The following is a 23,570-nucleotide window of genomic DNA, read 5'->3' as shown; positions in this document are numbered from 1 at the left end:
ACCCTGGAAATTGGAGTTAGCTCACTGAACCGGCCTTTGAAGAACCTAAGAAACAGGAGCAGCAGGATGTTAATCTCACACTTTGCGTTTAAAAAGGGTTGTTTGTTTATATAAAATTAGACTTCAATTAATTTAACAGTGAACAGGCTAATCACTGGAACCTGAATTAAGCCTTCAAATCTGATTTTGTTGGACAGAGATAAAACCATCATGAATAGTCTAAGGCACTGCTTTAACGAATAATACTGACGTTTATTGAACATATGCAAAATCAAACATCAATGCACGTATCAAACAATCAAAGACTCATCCATCAACTTGTTCAATCAACTCAAACTGATCCAATTCTTAATAAGGGGAGACACAGTGGAAAGTATACATATCAGCAACACCCTGCAATCGCCTCGCTTTCAGATCTACCCCCCAGTCTGTAAGAAGCGGATGACAATCTTAACTGAGCCCCGGTCCCCAACGCTGACAGCTGTTCATCAAAGGACACTACACCTTCCTGGAATCCACACTCTCAGGAAACCTCCTCTGTCCGCCCCCTGGGCCCAGAGCCACACCCACCATCTTTTTTAATATTCATTCAGGGGTTGTGGAATTCGCTGGGTGGGCCAGCATGTATTGCCCATCTCTTATTGCCCTTTTGGGAGGCGGTTATGAGCTGCCTCATTGAAAGGCTGGAGTCCATGTGATGCAGGTACACCCACAGGACTGTGAGGGAGGGAGTTCCATTAAGTTGACCCAGTGATGGCGAAGGAACGGCCGATATATTTCCAAGTAAGAATGATGAGTGGCTTCGAGGGGAAAGTACAGGTGGTGTTGTTCAAATTTTTCTGCTGTCCTTGCCCTTCTCGATGGAACGGTTCGAGGGTTTGTTAGGTGCTATCGAAGGAGCCTTGGTGAGTTGCTTCAGTGCATCCTGTAGATGGTACACACTGCTGCTGCATTGTGTCGGACATTGAGGGAGTGAATAGTTTTTGATATGGTGCCAATCAAGCAGGGCTGATTTGTCCCGGAAGGCTCAAGATTTTTGATTTTTGTGGGTGCACTCCTCTAGGAAAGCAGTGAGTATTCCATCATGCTCCATAGCTGTGCGGTGTAGATAGTGGACAGGCTTTTGGGAGTCAGGAGGTGATTTATTCGTCGGGGCGTTGCCAGGCTCTGGCCTATTCTTGAAGCCATAGATTTTATCTGGCTAGCCCAGTTCAGTTTCTGGGCAATGGTTGCCACCAGGGTGTTGAGAGTGGGGGATTCAGAAATGGTAATGCCACTGAGTGGCAAAGAGCGATGTTTGGATTCTCTCTTGTTAGACAGTGATAGTAATTCTCCTCAGTCTCCCCACCCCCCCACCCCCCCCCCCCCCCCCCGATCCGGTGCCACACTCTCCACCTCCTCCCTGAAAGGCATGTCCCCTTTGACTCCGAGGGTCTGAACCGGTTTCCCTTCGCTTTTGGACCAAATCGAGACGTCTCAGTGTTTCACACCCCAGAGTGTTGACACACCACCATCGGCCATGGCGTTCCATATGGCTCATTGGTCGCTCATGCTGCCTTGGCTCGCGTCATTGGTTCCAGCTGATTGTTCACGTTGCCTTCATCTGCAAAGAAATTCCTCCAAACTCCTGTCTTTCATGGCTGATCCCGTTTTTTGTCATTGGCCTGAAGGAAAGAAAATAGTCCGGACCCATACTCTTACTACCCAGATTCATTGGTGTTCCATTGAAAGGCATAATAAACCGGTTCAAACCAGTATTCTTAATTCCAGCTTTACTGTGTTAATTTTCCAGGTATATGCCCAAATCCCTGCCTCCACCCCCCATCCATTTCTGGAGTATCCAGTCGGGATATCATCCCTCTGCATCTACCTATGTTTCTACATCAGAAACAGAGGAGCTTCAATGGGTTACACTCTTTACATTTGTACTGCAGAGACCCAATTTTTTCCATCTCACTGATGAATGGACAAGCCTCTCATCCCTGGAACCTATCGAGAGAAGATTTGCCACACCTCATCTAAGTTAAAAATTACCGACCTCAGGTCAGCTGAATGAAACCGTCTTACTGCAGCTGAGAACTCCTAAGAAATAAGAGCCGGAGTAGACAATTCGGACTCTAAATTCCGCTTCGCCATTCGATACAATTGTGGCCGATCAGACCGAGGCCTGAACTCCATTTTGACTGACTCAAATCTTATAAAACTGCAGCAAACCCCTTTGTCTTGTGAAGTACAGACACGTCAAATCACTTCTCAATGCAACCGTGTGCTAACTTGTACTGTGTCTTGGACAAGCATTGCAAAATCCCTCCCAGCACCAACATTTAAAATGCCCTCATGTTTGTTTAGTATTCTGTACTTCAATTCTCCCTGCCAAAGTGGATAATCTTACATTTCCCCACATTATACTCGACCTGCCACAATATTGCCTGCTAACTCAATCTGCCACTACCTCTTTCCAGTTCTTTGTGTCCTCCTCACAGCTTTACGGTGATGCTGATAAGCGGGGTACTGACATTTCCACCAGCAGTTGCTCTGCCGCATTGACTGGGAGGACTGTTACACAAACGATCGTCAACTTCTCGAAAATGCCTGCACGAGTATTCAGGCAAAACTCTCGCAAAAACGACTTCCGTGGACTGGAAAGTAGGTCTGGGTGGTGGGAAAGTGTGTCTCGCCGGCAGGTCCTGTTATTGCATCCCTCCAATGGCCAATGTTCCAAGGGAACACTTTGAAACACGCCTCGAATTTTGGCAGCATCGACGCTAATGACTGAGAGGAGCTTGCTGCCAGATGGTAAAAATGTTGACAACATGTGAAGCATTCTGCATCACGTTTTGAGTTGTCATGTCTTAATGATGAGGTAGAGCGGCCGCACAGAATGGAAGGAAAGGAAGCAAATCCTGCTCTCCGGGCCGCACTACCTGGTGGGGCGTCCTGCTCCATGTATCTGAAGCTCTGCGGCACGAGTCTCGGCCTGTCCATGCACATGAAGACCCACAACAGGAAATGGCTACACCGAGGAGACATCATCATCGAATCGAGGGACAGTCGATGGTGAGGACAATTTATTGTCCAGCTTGGTGCTGTGACCAAGCTTGGAGGCATAACACTCCAACTTCTCATTACATCGTTGACATAGATTGAAAATTTGGTGAGAATGGGGATTGGTGAAGATTATTCTGCGCCAGTCGCACAACAAAGGGAATTTTTGTGAGGGAGATGTTGCAATGTTGGAGGGTCAGTGCTGAGGGAGCGCCGCACTGTCGGAGCATCAGCATTGTGAGATAGCCAAACTGTCCAAGGGTCAGAACTGAGGATGTGCCACACTGTTGCAAGGTATGTAGCGAGGTAGTGCTGCAGTTTTTGAGGGTCAGTACTGAAGGTTTTCAGAGCTGTTCGAGGGTCATTACTGATGGAGTACTGCACTGTTGTATGGTGTGTACTGAGGGGGCAGCGCATTGTCAGAGGGTCAGTAGTGAGGGAGTACCCCACTGTTAGAATGTAAGTACTAATGGAGTTTTGCTCTGTCGAGGGTTAAGTCTGTGGAAGTGGCACACTGTCATGGTGTAAGTACTGAGCGAATGCCGAACCGTCGGATTTACAGTTCTGATGGCGAGTGGCACTTTCAGAGTGTCAATTCTGAGGCAGTGTTCCCTGTCGGAGGATCAGTACTGAGGGAGTGCTGCACTGTCAAATGGTCAGTACTGAGGAAGCGCCGAGCTGTCGGAGGATCCGTACTGAAGGAACGCTGCACTGTCGCAGTCACTGTAGTGAAGGAGTGCAGCACTGTTGGAGGGTCTGTACTGATGATGTGCTGCACTGTCGGAGCGGCAGTCATTAGGCAATACCGCACTTTCTTAAAGTCAGTACTGATGGAGTACAGCACTGCCAGGTGGTCGGCATGGAGGGAGTGTTGATGCCTTGCCGCACTGTCGGACGGTATGATTTGATGGAGCTTCACATTGCCAGAGTGTCAGTGCTGAGAGAATGCCGCGCTGTCGGAGGGTTATTTCCGAGAGAGCGCCACACTGTCGGATTTTCAGTACTGAGCGTTTGCTGCAATGTCGGAGTGTAATACCTGAGGGAGTGTCGCTCTGTCAGAGGAACAGTAATTAGGAAGTGCTGTACTGTCGGAGGGTCCGCACTGAGGAAGTGCCGCCCTGACGGCGAGTCAGTACTGAGGGAGTGCCGCGCTGTCGGAGGGTTTGTACAAAGGGAATACTGCTCTGTCAGAGGTTCAGTGCTGAGGGATTGCTGCCCTGTCGGAGGGTCAGTCCTGAGGGAGTGCAACGCTGTCGGAGGGTCAGTACTGAGGTAGTCCCACCCTGTCGGATGGTCAGTTCTGATGCAGTGCCGCTGTCTTGGAGGGACAGTGTGGAGGGATTGCCGCACTCTCGGATGGACATTACTGAGGGAGCCCAGCACTGTCGGAGTGGCGGTACTGATGAAGCCCCGCACTTATCCGCGGGTCATTTGTGACTGAGTGCTGCACTAACGGATGATCAGTGCTGAGGGATTACCGCACTGTCAGGAAGTCAGTACTGAGGGAATGCCACACTCTCGGAGGGACAGCACTGAGAGTGCTGAGGGATCTCCGCAGTGTCGGACGGTCACTACTGAGGGGGAGCTGCACTGGCAGGAATTCTAACGTGCAGTAATAATATGTTGGTCAAGTATTGAGACCAGTTACTGGTCTGCTCCTGAGGGACTTGAACTTAAAATCTTCAAAAAGCCCCATTCTCACCAAATTTACAATCATTGTCAACGACCTAATGAGGGGATGCAGCTTTCTTTGTCCAAGCTTGGTCACAGCACCATTATTGAGGGCAACGCAAAAGACAATGTGATGGTTTGTGAGTCAGATGTCACAATATTGGAGGGTCAGTGCTGAGGGAGCGCCGCACTGTCGGAGCGTCAGCACTGAGAGAGGGCCAAACTTTCCGAGGGTCAGTACTGAGGATGTGCCACAAAGTTGCATTGTATGTAGTGAGGTAGTACTGCACTATTCGAGGGTCATTTCTGAAGAAGTGCAGCGCTGTTGGAGTGTTAGTACTGATGGAGAACTGCCCTGTTGCAGGGTGAGTACTGAGGGAGCGACGCATTGTCATAGGGTCAGCAGTGAGGGAGTAACGCACTGTCAGAGGGTCAGTACTAAGGGAGTGTCGCTCTGTCGAAGTGCCAGGTCCACGGAAGTGGAATGCCGCACCATCGGAAGGTCAGTTCTGATGGAGAGTCTCACTGTCAGATGGTCAATTCTAAGGCTGTGTTCCTTGTGGGAGGATCAGTGCTGAGGGAATTCTGCACTATCAGAAGTTCAGTACTGAGGGAGCGCCAAGCTGTCGGAGGTTCCATACTGAGGGTGCACTGCCCATTTGCAGGCTCTGTAGTGAAGGAATGGAAAGCTGTTGGAGGGTCAGTACTGATGATGTGGTGCACTGTCAGAGATTATGTCCTGAGGGAGTGCAGCGCTTCCAGAATGTCAGTACTGAGGGAGTACAGCACTGTGAGCTGTTCGGCAGGAAGGGACTGCTGCACTGTCAGGGGTTCGGCACGGAGGGAGTACCCCACTATCAGAGGGTAGGTGTTGAGGGAATGCCACAATGTCGGAGGGTATTTTCTCATGGAGTGTCGCAATGTCAGAGGGTCAGTGCTAAAGGAATGTTGCGCTGTTGGGGGGGTCATTTCGGAGCCAGCGCCGTACGTTCGGGTGGTCAGTACTGACCGAGTGCTGCAGTGTCGGAGGCTCAGACCTGAAGGAGTGTCGCTCTGTCGGGTGGTAAGTAGTGATGGAGTGCCACACTGTTGGAAGTTTTGATACTGAGGGAGTGCTGCACTGTCAGATGAACAGTAATTAGGTAGTGTTGTACTGTCAAAGGTGTGGCAATGAAGAAGTGCGGCCCTGAGAGCCAGTCAGTACTGAGGGAGTGACACACAGTCGGAGGGACAGTAGAGAGGGAGTCCCGCTATGTCGGAGGTTCAGTGCTGAGGGAGTGCTGCCCTGTCAGATGGTCATTCCTGAGGGAGTGCTGCACTGTCGGAGTTTCAATACTGAGGAAGTGACACACTGGTGGGTCATCAGTACTGAGAGAGTGCCGCTCTCTCGGAGGGTCAGTGTTGAGGGAGTTTTGCACTCTCGGAGGGAGATTACTGAGGGATAACCCAGAGGGGCGGTACTGACGGAGTCCCGCACTGTCGGCGAGTCAGTTGTGAATAAGTTCTGCACTGACGGATGATCAGTCCTGAGGGAAACCACACTAACAGGAAGTCAGTACTGCGTGAAAGCTGCACTCTCGGAGAGACAGTACTGAGGGAGCTCTGCAATGTCGGCGGGTCACGACTGAGGGGTGCTGCACTGGCAGCAATTCTAACATGCAGTACAAATCTGTTAGCCAAGTTTTGAGATCACTGTGTGGTCTGCTCCTGAGGGATATAATCTTAAAATTGGATTTGGACCACTCACACTTAATATCAGGAATCACACAATCACACACAAGTCAGTGGAACGATGTTTGGCATGTCAATTGGGAATGTCAAGGCATAGATTGATGGGTCTGTGCTATGAAAGGATATTAATGGTTCTGGGTGCAAGAGGGGTACCTCTTGTAATAATACAGATGTGCTTTGGACCCCCTGAATACCGCAGCAAGACTAAATAGACGTATTACCATCTCCTCCTCTCCTAATTCAAACAGTTCTCAGTTCGCTTGCTCCTGTTTACACAAGTTCCTGTATGTGTGGTTTCTGAGAGATCTTATCTCCACCTCTGCTGTGAACAGTCGCTGTCAAACAAAGTAAGCTCAAAAATAAATATATGTAAGCTGACCTTTCCTTATCTCTGATACACGGTGTGCATCATTCAAATTTGCTCAGCACAGTACCTGTCTGCATCACGCAACCCCATTATTAACAATAGTCCCATAGTGTGGATGGAGTGGGGGGGTGGGGGGCGGGGGGGGAGGTTGGTGGGGCGGAGGGGGGTTAGTGAAGAACATGAGACATTGGAGCAGGAGGAGATTAATCTCACCCTGTACTTTTAAAAAGGGTTGTTTGGATTGATGAACTTATACTTGAATTTATTTAGCATTGAAAAGACTAATTCATGGAACTTGAATTAACCCGACAAACTGATTTATTTCGACAGAAACAGAAACATCAGGCAGAGTCTTAGACACTGAATTCGGAAATAATGACGACGTTTATTGAACAGAAGCAAAATCAAACAACAATGCACTTATCAAACAATCAAAGTCTCATCAAACAACTTGTTCAGTTAACTCAAACTTATCCAATAGTTACTAAAGGGAGACAAAGTGGGAGGTATACGTAGCAACGAAACCCGACAGCAGTCACGCATTGAATTGGACCCCCATTCTGTAAGAAGCGGATGACAATCTTAACCGCGGCCCCGCCCCCCGCGCCGACAGCTGTTCCTCGAAGGACACTGCACCTTCCTGGGATCCAGACTGAAATGAATTCTCCTCTCTCTCTGCCCCCTGGGTACAATGCCACTCTCTCCACATTTTTAATATTCATTCAGGGAATGTGGGATTCGCAGGCTGATCCAGCATTTATTGCCAATTCCTAACTGCCCCTTGGCAATTTAGTGGTGAGCTGCCTTCATGAACGTTGGGAGTCCATGTGTTTTAGATACACCCACAGTGCTGTTAGGGGAGAGCTCCAGTGTTTTGAACCAATGACGGTGAAGGAACGGCCGATAGGTTTCCAAGTCAGGACCGTGTGTGGCTTGGAGGGAACTTCCAGGTGGTGGTATTCCCACATGTCTGTTGCCCTTGCCCTTCTAGACGTTAGGGGTCGTGTGTTTCGAAGTTGGTATCGAATGAGCCTTTGAGAGTTGCTGCATTGCATCTTGTAGATGGTACACACTGCTGTACCTGTGTGTCCGTGGTGCAGGCAGTGAATGCTTGTTGATGTGATGCCAGTCAATCCAGGCTGCTTTGTCCTGTACAGTGTCGAACATCTTGAATGTTGTGGGAGGTGCAGCCATGCAGGAAAACGGATAGTATTCCAGCACACTCCTGATTTTTGCCTTGTAGATAGTGGGCAGGCTTTGGGGAGTCAGTAGCTGATTTACTCGCCGCAGGTTTCCTAGCATCTGGCCTGTTCTTGTTGCCACAGTATTTACCTGGCTAGTCCAGTTCAGTTTCTGTTCCCCAGGATCAGCCCCAGGATGTTGTTAGTCGGGGATTCAGTGGTGGGCATGCAACTGAATGTCATGGGTCAGGTTCCCTTGTTGGAGGTGGTCATTGCCGGGCACTTGTGTGGCTCGAATGTTACTTGCTACTTATCCATGCAAGCTTGGATATTGTCCAGGTCTTGCTGCATTTGGGCATGCACTGCTTCCTAATCTAAGGGGTCACGAATGGTGCTGAACATTGTGCAATCATCAGCGAACATCCCCAGTTCAGACCTTATGATGGAAGGAAGATCAGTGACGCTGTATATCCTTGGGCTGAGGACACTGAACTGAGGAACTCCAGCGGTGATGTCATCTCCCCCTTGGGATGCACACTGATGGGAATTCTCCTCTGCCCGTGCCCCCGGCCACACTCACCATCTCAACCCTGAAAGGAATGTTCTCTCTGACCCCCATGGTCTGAACCAGTTTCCCTTCACTTGGTGCCTACATCGAGATGATTCTCTGTTTCACACTCCCAAAGTTTTGTTACACCGCCTTAGGCCATTTCGTTCCAAATGGCTCATTGGTAACTCATGCTACCAGGGCGAACAGCACTGTTTCCAGTTCATTGCTCACGTTTCCTTCAACTGCATATAAATGCCTCCAAACTTCTTTATTTCATGGTTGATGCCCTTTTCCTAACTAGCCAGAAGGAATAAATACGTCGCACACATACTCTTATTTCCCAGTTTTTATTGGTGTTCAATTTTAAAGCCTACTAGACCGTTTCAGACCAGTATTGTTATTTCCTAATTTTTATTGCTTTTCATTTCTGGGTATGTGCCTTCGCCACCCCAATGCCTCCATCCAGTTCTGGAGTCTCCAGCCGGGATATAATCTGTCTGAATCTACCTACGGATCTGCATCAGAAACTGAGAAGCTTCAATGGGAGCAATTATTTTTGTTTGAAATTCAGAGCCCCAATTTGCTCCAGCTCACTCTTAAATGTACAACTGATCATGTGAACCTTTGCCATGCCTCATCTAAATCAAACATATCCTACCTTAGATCAGAGGACTGAAACCGTCTTCCTGCAGCTGAGACTTCCTAAGAAATAGGAGCCGGAGTAGACCATTCGGCCACTAGAGCCTGCTCACCATTTGATACAATGGTGGATGATTTGACTGTGGCCTGAACCCCACTTTCGTTCACTGAACTCTTGTAAAAAAGCAGCAAAACCTTCTTCTCTTGTGAAGTACAAACGTATAATTTCACATCCAACTGCACCCGTGTGCTAACTTGTACTGTGTCCTGTACTAGGATTCCTAAATCACTCCGAGCACCAACATTTAAAACGCCCTCACCGTTAATTAAGCGTTCTGTTTTTTTCTATTCTTCCTGCCAAAGTAAATGACCTCACGCTTCACCATATGATACTCGACCTGCTTTCATGTTGCCTGCTCACCCCAACTGCCACTATCTCTTTCCAGCTCTTTGTGTCCTCCTCACAGTTTTACCGTGATGCCGACATGCTGGGTAGAGATATTTCCACCAGCAGTGACTCCGCCGGATTCACTGGGGGGGCTGTCACACAGACGCTCGTGTCCATCTTCAAGGTGGCTGCATGAGCATTCTGACAAATCTCTCGCAAAATCGACATAAATCGACTGTGCACTGCGTCCAGTTGGTGGAAACGTGTTTCTCACCGCCAGGTCCTGGTTTCTCAATTCTCCAATGGTCAACGGTCGAGTGCAACACTTGGAGACTCTCCTCGAAGTGTCCCAGCATCGACGTTAATGACAGGGAGGAGCTCGCTGCCAGGCAGTGAAAATGGTGACAAAGTGTCCATCATTCTGTATCACGCTTTGAGTCTCCATGTCTTCATGATAAGGCAGAGCGGCCGAAGAGAAGAGAAGGAAAGGAAGCGACTGCTGCTCTCCGGATCCGCCGACTTGGTGGGACGTCCAGCCCTATGTGCTCGATGCCCTGCGGATGGAAAATCGACCTCTTCATCCACATGAAGACCCACAGCAGAAAATGGCGACCCCGAGGAGACATCACTCTCGAATCGAGAGACAGCTGAAGGTGAGGACAATTTATATCCAACTTGGTGCTGTTACCAAGATTGGACACAGAACACTCCGTAACCTCGTGAGGTCATTGGTATAGATTGTAAATTTGGTGAGGATGGAGATTGATGAAGATTATTGGGGCCCAGGCGGTGGCCAATGGGAGGGTTTGTGAGTGAGATGGAAAATCAATCCAGATAGTGTGACTTTAAATTGCACCCCTGGGGTCTGTGAATTTGAATTTAAAAGCAAATCTATAAACAAACGGTCTGGATCAGTAAACGTCGCTAACAGTATGCTGGAGAGATTGACAGAGTGAATCTTCTCTTTCTAAAAGTGTCTCCATTAAAATCCCAACCCGCAACTCGGCAAGGCTCCTCTGACAGCACCTTCCATACCCAAAGCCGCTCGCACCTAGAAGGTCAAGGGCATCAGCCACATGGGAAGACAATCACCTGGATCTTCCCTTCCAAACCACTAACCAAACTGACATGAAATTAGGTTGTCTATTCTTTATTTGACGCTGCGTGAAAATCCTGGAACATCCTCCCGAACAGCACGGTGGGTGTACCTAGAACACCTGGACGGATGCGGTTCAACAAGGTGGCTCCCCACCACCTTCTCAAGCGGCAACTAGGGATGGGCAATAAAAGCTGGCCTACCCGGCGTTGCCCACATCCGTAGAAGGAATGAAAATATATGCCCGGAACATTACACAACTTTGACCATTAAATGCTCAGACACGGAGACAATTTCCGTCCCCCTACACCCTCCATGATTGGGTAACGGGAGGCAGGTTATGTTATGTCAAAGAGGTAAAAAAACTGTTCCAAATATCAGGTGCAAGTTTCCTTGTTTTCACAACTACTCCTTTCATTAAAAAAAACTTAAATTTGCATGAATGCCACAATGCATATCATGTTTCAGCCAAGCAGCACAGCCAGTGGTCACATGTTGCCTCCGTGGGATGGGCGGTGCAGGATATATTGTTACAGAGTCTGACACCACGCACAGCATATTGTACCTGAGAGTGAGAACAAAGCAAGTGAACAGGACCCCCACTGCATCTCACAGAGCATTTGAATACTCTGGTATGTAGTCAGCTATGAATGGGCCTTCGAATACAATCAGGAATTTGTCACTTTCTGGGCCTTGGCTCGGTGGGGTGTGTCTGCTTCTTCTCCTGTCCGCGAACAGGGCTCAGTAATGGAATTGTGTTCGAATATTAGCAGGGTGTCAATACAGCAGGCCTTGGAGGAGGAGCTAGAGAAGAGAGTCGGCAGGTCAGTAAGTCATCGACTTTAAACCATTGAGGCAATTGAACAAGGGAAGAGGGAAGCATTGGAGCCAAGCAATTGGTGTTGGTTCAGGACATGTAAGAAAGAACCGAAGAAGAGCCAGACGGTCTCGAAACGCTAACTCTTTTTATGTCTCCACAGATGATGTTAGGCCTGCGAAGCATTTCCAGCATTCTCTGGTTTTGGTTTTGGCTTAAACTCTATATGAAGGGGTCCCAATGAGTTTACAGTTCACCCACTATAAACCACGAATCCACTGTCTCACTCAAGAATTAAATTGCCCTCCTTTTCCCCATTCCATTAAATCCCCGTAATGCTAGTTCTTTGTTTTCCTTCCCAGAATATCACCTAGTGATGTGGACTCTGCTGCTGATTCCCGGTTTCCTGAGTAAGTGATTTACATTGTGATCAACCTTCTCCATGTTCATTTAAAATCGTTATGGAGCGAAACTTAATTTGTGATATTATTGAGCGTGGTCCTAATGCTGTATCTGCGACTCAAGAACAGATGCCATTGTTAGCAGTGTACACACAATATAATATTATGAAGAGATATTGTTCACAGAATGGACAACAGTGTGTCAATTGGGCTTGATTGTTGCCTCGTGTGAGCTCATACAGTCTGTAATCAAAAGGTGAAAACAACGATCTTTCCAATGAGTGACAATCCACAAGTGGTGGCGGCCCAAAGGGACTTGGGGATCCTTTTGCACAGATTATGACATGTTTTTAACGGGTTAACAAATTAATCCAAAAGCCTACCGGGGAGCTGACCTTTATATCTATTGTAATGACCGACAAGTTTGTAGGCTCCATGTGTCAGATTGATAACGCCTTCGTCAGACCAAACACGGAGTAACTGTGGGTAGCTCTGTGCACCACACCTGATGTAGGATAGATTGACCTCGGAGGGAGTGTCGTGTAGATTTAGCAGGACGAATCCTGGATTCCAAGGGTTAAATTATTAGGAGATTTTAGACAAAGTAAGATTGTTGTCCCCTTTTAGAGGTGGGTTGTGGGGGGTGCGGGGGGGGGTCGTGGGTGGTGGGGTAGGTGGGGGGGGGGGGGGGGGGCTGATTTGTTCAAAATTTGAAAGCTATCCTGAGGATATCAGGTGGACAGAATCTATTTCCGAGAGTCCGGATGTGGAGGACGAGGAGGCGTGATCTAAATATTAGAATCATAGTTTCTTGAGTGAAATTAACAAACACGTTTATATATCGATATAGTCGAAGATTGAATCACTCTTCTGTTAAATGCAATGGATGGTTAAATTCTAATTAGGGATTGGCATGCTTATATTCGCCAATGATCTGAAAGGATACGGGACAAAGGCTGGTAGATTGAGTTATTTCACAGATCAGCCAAAATCTCACTGGATGCTGGAAAAAACTCGAGGCGCTGAATGGATGCCTCCTCTTCCTGTCTTCTCCAACCTGATTGGAGAGGTTCAATCATGAAGTTAATTTTCAAATTCTCACATCCCAATTACGCATGCTCACAATCACAAATCAGATTGAAAATTTACCCCATGCCTGATTGCTAATAAATCCCTATCCTGACCTCCAGCCTGATCTCCAAATTAACAACAATCAAATCTCGGAAAGCCCTGATAAAGGTGCTAAAAATAATTCTCAATGAAGATACCAGAAAGGAGAGATATTGATGCACTTGATGTCTCCATCGCTTCTTTTCCCATTCCCCTTAAGTCAGTATCTTTGTCGTTATCGCTCCTTCACCCAGTGGGAACAGGTTCTCTCGAACGACTCTCTCCAGGCCCTCACGATTTTGAACACATCGATAACATCTCCTCTCAGTCGTCTCTGCTCCAAGTTAAACAGTCCCAACTTCTCCAATCTATCGATGGAACTGAAACAACTCATAACTGGAATCATTTTTGTGAATATTTTCCACGCTCTCTCCAATGCCTTCACGCCCCTCACATTTACACTCTCTCCCTCTTACTATCAAATACACTCAAATTCTCCCCCTCTTTCACAAACACTTACACTCTCTCCCTCTTTCTCACACAATCAGAATATTCCCCTCTCTTTTTCACACACCCTGACATTCTCCCTCTCTCTCACTGTCACACACACTCACACTCCCCCTCTCTCTGTCACACGCACTCACACTTCCTCCCTCTCTGTCACACCTACTCACACTATCCCCATCTCTATCCCTCACACTCACAATCTCCCCCTTTCTTTGTCACACATACTCACATTCTCGTTCATTCTGTCACACAAAGTCGCACCCTCCCCGTCTCTCTCTCAGACACACTCACACTCTCCCCCTCTCTCACACACACTCTCTCCCCCACTCTCTGCCACACACACTCACATTCACCACCTCTCTCTCTCTCAAAATGTCTCCCATTGTCTCTCACACTCATCCCCTTACTCAGTCACACTCACTCTCTTCCTCGGTCACACTCCCCCCTCAAACGCTCCACTCACACTGCCACAAACACTCGCACTCTCCCCCTCTCTCTCCCTCAATCACAATCTCCTCCTTTTTCTTTGATACATACACTCTCCCCCCTTGCTCACCCATAGACAACTCTTGTCCTTTCTCTCAAACTTTCTCTCTCCCCTCGCTCTTTTACGCACGCTATCGCTCTCTCTCTCTTTCTCCCACTCTCACAATCACACTGCCCTGTCTCTCACACCCACACTCTCAATCTGCACCTCACTCTCACACTCAAACCCTGCATTTCACCCTTTCACGCAGACACACTCTGCACATCACTCTCTCACACACATTCTGCACCTCACTCTCTCACATTGACACTCTACACCTCTCTCTCACTCACACTCTCCTCCTCTCACTCACACGCTCGCTCTCTCCATCGCCCTTTTACGCACACTCTGGTCTGTCTATTTTGTCACAATCACACTGCCCCATCTCTCACACAAATTCAAACTCTGCAGCTCACTCTCGCACATTCACACCCTGCACCAGACTCTCATTCACATTCTCGTCTCTCTCACTCACAGTCTCCATCCCTCTCCTTCATAATCTGTCTCATATTCAACCTTCCTCTCTCACTCAGACCCTCCCTCTCTCACTCATTCTCTCTGTCTCTCTCTCACTCATAGTCCCAATCTCTCACTCACAGTCTAACCCCCACTCTCTCTCTCTCTCTCGCTCCCTCTTCCTCTATCTCCTTCTCTCACAATCACAAATCTCTATGTCTCTCACACACACTCCCACTCTGCTGCTCATTCTCTCACACTCACACCCTACACCTCACTCTCTCACACTCACACACACACACTGCACCTCACTCTCTCACACTCACACTCTGCACCTCACCCCCTCGCTCACACACACACTGCACCTCACTCTCTCACACTCACACTCTGCACCTCACCCTCTCACACACACACTGTCTGTACCTCACTCTCTCACAGTCACATTCTGCACCTCACTCTCCCATACTCACACCCTACACCTCACTCTCTCTCTCACACACACACTGCACCTCACTCTCTCATACTCACACTCTGCACCTCATTCTCTCACACACACACTGTCTGTACCTCACACTCTCACAGACACACTCTGCACCTCACTCTCCCACACTCACACCCTACACCTCACTGCCTCACAGTCACACTCTGCGCCTCACTCTCTCACACTCACAACCTACACCTCACTCTCTCACACACATCCTGCATCTCACCCTCACACACACATACTGTCTGTACCTCACTCTCTCACACTCACCCTACACCTCAGTCTCTCACACTCACACCCTACAACACATTCTCTCTCACACACACACTCTGCAACTCTCTATTTTTCACACACATTCTGCACATTACTCTCTCACAGTCACACTCTGCATCTCACACTCTCACACACACACTGTCTGCACCTCACTCTCTCACAGTCACACTCTGCACCTCACTCTCTCACATTCAAAACCTTCTCCTCACTCTCACTCACGCTCGCCATCTCTCTCTCACAGTCTGTTCCTTTCTCTATCTCTCACATTCAATCCCCCTCTCTCAATCAGACTCTCCCTCTTTCATTCATTCTCTCTCTCTCATGCATAGTTCCAATCTCTCACTCACAGTCTCTCTCTCTCTCGCTCTCTCTCCCTCTCTCTCATTCGCTGCCTTCATCTCTCTCTCTCAGTGTCACTCTTCCCCCTTTCACATTCAGTCTCTCTATCTCACTTAGTCTCCTTTTCTCTCTCACATTCTGCCTCCCTCTCTCTCACATTGAGTCTCCCTCTCTCTCATATTCGCAGTATCTCTCTTCCGATTGCACTCTCCCTCCGTCTCTCTCACATTCACAGCCTCTCTCTCGCTATCTCAAATTCATCCTCTCCCTCTATCTCACATTCACAGTATCCCTCTTCCTCGCATATTCATTGTCTCCCTATCAAACTCAATCTCCCTCTATATCTAAGACATTCGCAGCCTCCTTCTCTTTCACTTACATTCTTAGTCTCCCTCTCCTTCACATTCACAATCTCCCCCTCCGTCACATTCACAGTCTCCCTCCCCCTCACATTCACAGTCACCCTCCCCATCACATTCAGAGTCTCCCTCTCCCTCACATTCACAGTCTCCCTCTCCCTCACATATTCATTGTGTCCCAACCAAACGCAGTGTTCCACTATCTCTAACAAATTCATAGCCCCCCTCTCTTTATCTCACATTCTTAGCCTCCCTGTCCTCTCATTCACAGTCTCCCCCTCTCTCACGTTCACAGCCACCCTTTGTCTTACATTCACAGTCTCCCTTCTCCCATATTCACAGTGTCCCCCTCTTGCTTACAGTCTCCGGCTCTCTCAAACATTCAGTGTCTCCCTCTCTCACACATTCATTGCCTCACTCTCTCTCTCTCACCCTCTCGCTCTCTCACACATTCACAGCACCCATCTCTCAGTCAGACTATCTCTCCCACCTCTCTCTCTCTCTCTACTCTCTGTCTCTCTCAAATTCGCAGTCTCCCTCTCCCTCACATTCACAGTGTCCCCCTCCCTTATATTCACAGTCTACCCCTCTCTCACATTCACAGTCTCCCCCTCCCTCACAATCACCGTCTCCCCCTCCCTCACATTCACCGTCTGCCCCTCCCTCATATTCCCAGACTCCCCCTCCCTCACATTCATAGTCTCCCTCTCCCTCACATTCAGGCTCCCTCTCCCTCACAGTCACAGTCTCCCCCTCCCTCACATTCACAGTCTCCTCTCCCTCACAGTCTCCCCCTCCCTCACATTCACAGTCTCCTCTCCCTCACCTTCACAGTCTCCCCCTCCCTCACATTCACAGTCTCCTTCTCCCTCACATGCACAGTCTCCCTCTCTCTCTCACTCATACCACCAGTCTCTAACTCACAATGCCCCCCCTCTCTCTCAGTCGCCCCTTCTCACTCTCTCATATTCAGCATCCATCTCTCTCTGACTGAATATCACTCTCCCCCTCTCTCCAATTTACTCCCTCCCTCTCACTCAGTCTCACTCTCTGTCTATCTCACATTCATTCTCCCTCTCTCGCTCACTTTCACCGTCTGCATCTCTCCCACATTCAAAGTCTCCCTCTCTCTCACTCAGAGAATCCCTATCTCAGACACACTCAAAGCCTACATCTCTCTCTCTCTCACTCACAGCCTCCCTCTCCCTCACACACTCACAGCCTCACTCTCTCATTCACAGTCTCCATTTCTCAGTCACCCCAGTCTCTGACTGTCTCTCCCACACTCCCTCTATTTATCTTTCTTACATTCACAGCCTCCATCTCTCTCTTACTCACAGTCACCGCTCTCTCAATCTGAGCCTCCATCTCTCACACACTCACAGTCTCCTGCCTCTCACTCATTCACTCATATTCTCCATCTCTCTAGCTCTCACTCAGTCTCTCTCTCACATTCGCAATCTCCCTCTCTCACTCAGTCTCTCCACCCTCACAATCACAGTCTCCATCTCTCTCACTAACTATCTTCCTCTCTCTCACACATTCACATTATCCCTCCCTCTCACTCAGTCTCTCTCCCTCTCTCTCTCTCACACACATTCACAGCATCCCTCTCTCTCTCTGTCACATTCAGTCACCGTCTCTCACTCAGACTCTCCCTCTCTCACTCAGTCTCCCCTTTCTCTCTTTCGCTGCCTCCATATCTCTCTCGCTCAGCCTCACTCTCCCTCTCTCTCACATTCAATACCTCTCTCTTACTCAGTCCCCCTCAGTCTCCCTCCTTCACTCTCTCTTTCTCTCACACACACACCCACACACACATTCAGTCTCTCTCTCTCACGTTCACAGTCCCCCTTTGTCTCACATTCTCTGCCCCCCTCCCACATTCAGACCCCTCTCTCTCACATTTACAGTCCACCTCTCTCTCACAACCATTAACAAATTACCCCTTTCTCTCGCATTCAGTATCACTCTCTTCAAATTCAGTCTCCAACTCTCATATTCCATATCTCCTTCTCTCTTACATTCAGTCCCCCTCTCTCTCACACATTCATTGTTGCTACATTTCTCTCACTCAATGTCTCGCTCTTACTCTCTCGTAAATTAAGTCTCCCTCTCTCAATCAGACTCTCCCTCTGTCAATTAGTGTCTCTCTCTCTCTCTCTCTCTCATTCACAGACTCCCTCTCTCGCTTTATAGCACATTCAGTTTCCCTCTCTCATTCAGACTCTCCCTCTATTACTCAGTCTCTCTCCATCACGTTCACATTCTCCCTCACTCACACACATTCATTGTCTCCCTCTCTGTCTCCCACATTCACAGCCTCCCTCTCTCTATCACATGCTTTGTCAGCATTTCTCTGCCATAGCCTTTCTCTGTCCTTCTCTCATATATGGAGTCTCCTTCTCTCACAGTCTCCCTCTCTCTCTCTCTCTGCCCCAATAACTCACTTTCAGTCTCCCACTCTCAATCTCACTCTCCCTCTCCTGTCTAACATTCACAGTCTCCCTCCCTCTCACGTTCACAGACTCCCTCTCCCACACATTCACAATCTCTGTCTCCCTGATATTCACAGTCTCCCTCGCTCACACGTTCACAGTCTCCCTCTCCCTCACATTCTCAGTCTCCCTCTCCCAGACATTCACAGTCTCAAAATAAAAACAAAAACTACTGCGGATGCTGGAAATCCAAAACAAAAATAGAATTACCTGGAAAAACTCAGCAGGTCTGGCAGCATCGGCAGAGAAGAAAAGAGTTGACGTTTCGAGTCCTCATGACCCTTCCGCAGAACTGCGTAAAGTTAGGAGAGGGGTTAAATATAAGCTGGTTTAAGGTGGGTGGGGTGGGGGGAAGAGAAGTTGGGGGGGGGGTGGGTGGTTGTAGCGACAAGCAAGCAGTGATAGGAGCAGATAATCAAAAGATGACACAGACAAAAGGAACAAAGACATGTTAAAGGTGGTGATATTATCTAAGAGAATGTGCTAATTAAGAATGGATGACAGGACACTCAAGGTACAGCTCTATTCCAGGCCCCGCAGTCTGTCACCGCCCCCAGTTTCTATCCCCGGTCACCCCTCTACCCCCGGCCCAACCTATATCCCTGGCCCCATTCTCTACGCTGGCACTGCTCTCCATCCCCGGTCTCACTCTCAATACCCGGCCCCAGTCTCTATCCCTTGCCTTATTCACAATCATCGGCCCCACTCTCTAGTCAGCCCCACACTCTAACCCCGGCCTGACTCTCTGTACCCTGTCACACTCACTATACACGGCCCAACTCTCTATCCCCGCCTCCAATCTCTATCCCTGGCCGCACTCTCTAACGCCCCGGCCGCGCTCTCTATCCTTGGCCCAACACACTATACCCTGCCCCAATCTCTATCCCCAGCTCCACACTTTAACACTTGCCCAAATCACTATACCCGTCTCCTCCCTCTATCCATGGCCCCACTCTATCCCCGGCCCTATTCCATATCCCAGGCTCCAATACCTATAACCGGCCCTAAACTCTAAACACGGACCCTCTCTCTATGCCCAGAATCACTCTTGAAACCGGCCAGCGCTCTTTATCCCCGGCCCCACTCTCTGTACCCGGCCCGACACTCTATCCCTTTCTCCATTCTCTATGCCCGGCACAAGTATCTACACCCTGCTCCAATGTTATCCCCGCTCACTCTCTATCCCCGGTTCCTTTCTCTATCCATGGCTGTACTCACTGTCCCCGGTTCCACAATCTCACCCCGTCCCCACATCCTCGACGAACCTGCTCTCTATACCTACCCCTGTTCTCAACCCCCATCCCTACTCACTATAACCGGCCCCAATCTCTATTCTTTGCCATCCTCTATACCCGGCGCCAAACTCTATCCCCGGCTCCACTCTCTACCCCCGGCCCCAATATCTATGCATAGCCCCAATCTCTATCCCTGGCCCCAATCTCTATCCCGGCCCTATTCTGTATCCCCGGCCCAACTCTAAATCCAAGTTCCGAATCTCTTTAACCAGCTCCTCTCTCTATCCCTGGCCCCGCTCTCTCAACGTTGCAGCTCCCTATCTCCTGAACCGTCCCCTACCCCTGGTCCCAATCTCTATACCTGGCCCCACTCTGTATACCCGGCAGCACTCTCTACCCCCTGCCCCAACCTCTATCCCTAGCTCCACTCTCTACACACCTCCTCAATCGCTATAACCGGCCCCACTCTCTAACCCCACGGCACCGCTGTCTATCGCCGGACCAACAGACTATATCCGGCACAACTCTCTATACCCAGCTCAGTGGAGCTCTTACCCCGTGGCTCCACTCCCTTTACCCGGCTTCACTCAATATACTCAGCCCCACTGCCAATCCCCTGCTGCACTATATATCCCCGGACCCACTCTCTAGCCCAGGCCCTAATCTCTATACCTGGACCCACTCTCTATCCCCGTCCCCACAGTCCATAAGCTGCACCACTCTCTATATCCGGCCCCGCTCTCTATCCCCAGCTGCATACTCTATCCCGGGCTCCACTTTCTATCCCCAGCAGCATACTCTATCCCGGGCTCCACTCTCTATCCCCAGCTGCATACTCTATCCCCGGCTCCACTCTCTACCCCTGCCCTACTCTCTATAGCCGGCCCCACTCTCCATCACCAGCCCTAATCTCTGTAGACAGCCACATTCTCGATTCCCGGGCCCACCCTCTATATCTGGCCCGACTCTCTACCCCCGGCCCAACTCTCTATACCCGACTACGCTCTCTATCACCAGCCTCAATTAGTATCCCCGGCCCCATTCTCTATCCCCGCCCCTACTCTGTATACCCGGCTCCGATCTATCCAATCTCCAATCCCTGACACCACATTCTACCCCTAGCCTCTCTGTCTATACCCGCTCCCACATTCTGTACCCGGCCCAGCTCTCTAACCCCGGCTGCAATCTGTATCCGCGGCCACACTCTCTAAACCCCAGGTCCAACTCTCTATACCCGGCTCAACTCACTACACCCAGCACCAATCTCTATCCCAGCCTCCAAAATCTGTTCCCAGCCCTAATCTCTATACCCGGCCCCACTTTCTATCCACGCCCCCACTCTTTGTGCGGCCCCAATCTCTACCCCCAGCCCCACCCACTATCCCTCTCCCCACCCGGTATACCCGGCCAGACTCTCTATCCCCAGCTCCACTCTCTAAACCTGGCCGCACTGCCCATATCGGGCCCCACTCTGTGTTCCCGGATCCACACTCTATCCCCGGCCCCATTCTCTATCTACGGCTCCACTCACTATCCACGGGTCCACTCTCTAAAAGCGGCCCCACACTCTCAACGGCCCCGTTCTCTTTCCCCGACCCTGCTCTCTACCCCCGGCCCTACTCACTATAACCGCCCACACTCTCTATCCACAGCCCCACTGTTTAACCCCTGCCCCACTCTCAATCCTTAGCACCACACACTAGCCCCAGACTGCTATTCTATACGTGGCCCTGCTCTCTAACTTTCCATCACCGATCTCTATCACCGGCCATACAGCCTTTACCCGGCACCATTCTCTCTACCCAGCTCCAATTTCTAACCCCCAGCGCCACTCTCTACACCCGCCTCCACTAACTATACTGGCCCCCACTCTTTATTCCCGGCCCCAATTCCTATAACTGACCCCACTCACTATCGACAACCCCAGTATCTATCCCTTGCCCCACTCTCTGTCCCCTGCACCCAACTCTACCCTCGGCCTCACTCTCAAAACCTGGCCCCACTCTCTAAACCCAGCTCCAATCACTATCATTTATCAACTATCTATCCCTGGACCCACTCTCTATCCCAGGCCCTACTCTCTATCCCCGGCCCCACTCTCTATCACTGGCTCCACTCGCTATCCCCGGCGACACTCTCTATACATGGACCCTATCCATATCACCGCCCCCACTCTCTATCCCCGGCCCTTCTGTCTTCAACAGTCCCTACCCTCTATCCCTGGCCACATTTTCTATCATCAGCCCCACTCACTATCCCTGGCCCCTTTCTCAATTCGTGGTTCCACTCTCTATCCCCGGCTCCACACTTTATCCCTGGCCCCACACTCTTGATGGCCCGGCTTTCTATCCATGGCCCTGCTCTATACCCCCGGCCAATCTCTCTAAGACCGGCCCCACTCTCTATCCCCGGCCCCCATTCCCTTCACCACTCTCAATACCCGGCCCACACTCTATCACAGCCCAAACTATCTATCCCCAGCAACAGCATCTACCCCCGGGCCAATCTACATCCCTGGCCCCATTCCCTGAACCCTGGTTCTAGTCTCTATAACCAGCCCCGCTCTCTATACCCAACTACACACTCTATCCCGGGCTCCACACTCTATCGACGGCCCCACTCACTATCCCTAGCCCCACACTTCATCCCCGGCCCTAATCTTTATAGACGGCCCCATTCTCTATCCCCGGGACCACACTCTATACCCGGCCCACTCTCTAGCCCCGGCCCAACTCTCTACACCCCACTGCTCTCTCTATCACCGGCCCCAATCAGTATCCGTGGCCCTACTCTCTATCCCTGGCCCTACCCGACTCCAATCTATCCCCAGCTCCAATCCATTCTCGGCCCCAAACTCTCGGTGGCCACACTACTCTCTATACTGGGCACCACTTTCCATTCCCGGCCACACTCTCTATCCCGTGACACACTCACTTTCCCTGCCCCAATTCCTATCCCCAGCTCCACTCTCTATTCCCGGCCCTGAACTCTATAGATGGCCCGACTCTTCATTCATGGCCCCAATCTCTCTACGGCCCCGCCCTCTATCCTTGGACCCACACTCTGTCCCCTGCCCCACATTTTACCCCCGCCTCTCTGTCTATACCCGGTCCAAAATTCTATACCCGGCCCAGCTCTGTATCCCTGGCTGCAGTCTGTATCCCCGGCCCCACTCTCTAACCCCAAGGCACCCACTCTTTATACCCGGCTCAATTCAGTACACCCGGACCCTATATCTATCATAGGCTCCAAACCCTGTTCCCGGCCCAAATCTCTATATCCGGCCCCACTCTCTATCCATGGCCCCACTCCATACCCGGCCCCACTCTCTGTCCCCGGCCACAATCTCAACCTCCGGTCCCACCCTCTATCCCTGTCCTCACCCTCTATACCCGCCCCTACTCTCTATCCACAGCCCCACTCTCTAACATCTGCCCCTCCCTCTATCCCAGGCACCACGCACTAACACCGGACAGCTTTTCTATACCTAGCCCCACTCTTTAACCCTCCGTCTCAGCACTCTATTATCGGTCATACAATCCATACCCGACACCACTCTCTATACCCAGCTCCACTCTTTAACCCGCCCCCCCCCCCACCCACCCAGCCCAATTCTCTAAATTCGGCTCCACTCATTAGACTCCATCCCAGAACCCACAATCTCTCCCAGGATCTACTTTCTATAACTGGCCCAACTCACTGTCCACAGCGCCGCTCTCTATCACTTGTTCCACTCCATAACCCCGGCACCACACACTAACCCCGGCCTCATTCTCAATACCTGGCCACACTCGCTGTCCCATCGGGTATCACAGTCTATCCCCTGCCCTAGAGTCTATACCGGGCACCATTCTCTGCACCCAGCTCCACTCTGTAACCTCTTGGCACACTCTCTAT

The sequence above is a fragment of the Cetorhinus maximus genome, unplaced genomic scaffold (genome assembly GCF_964194155.1).
Source record: "Cetorhinus maximus unplaced genomic scaffold, sCetMax3.hap1.1 HAP1_SCAFFOLD_104, whole genome shotgun sequence".
NCBI lineage: Eukaryota > Metazoa > Chordata > Chondrichthyes > Lamniformes > Cetorhinidae > Cetorhinus > Cetorhinus maximus.
The sequence above is the reverse complement of the archived record's forward strand: the minus strand, read 5'-3'. Positions refer to the sequence as shown.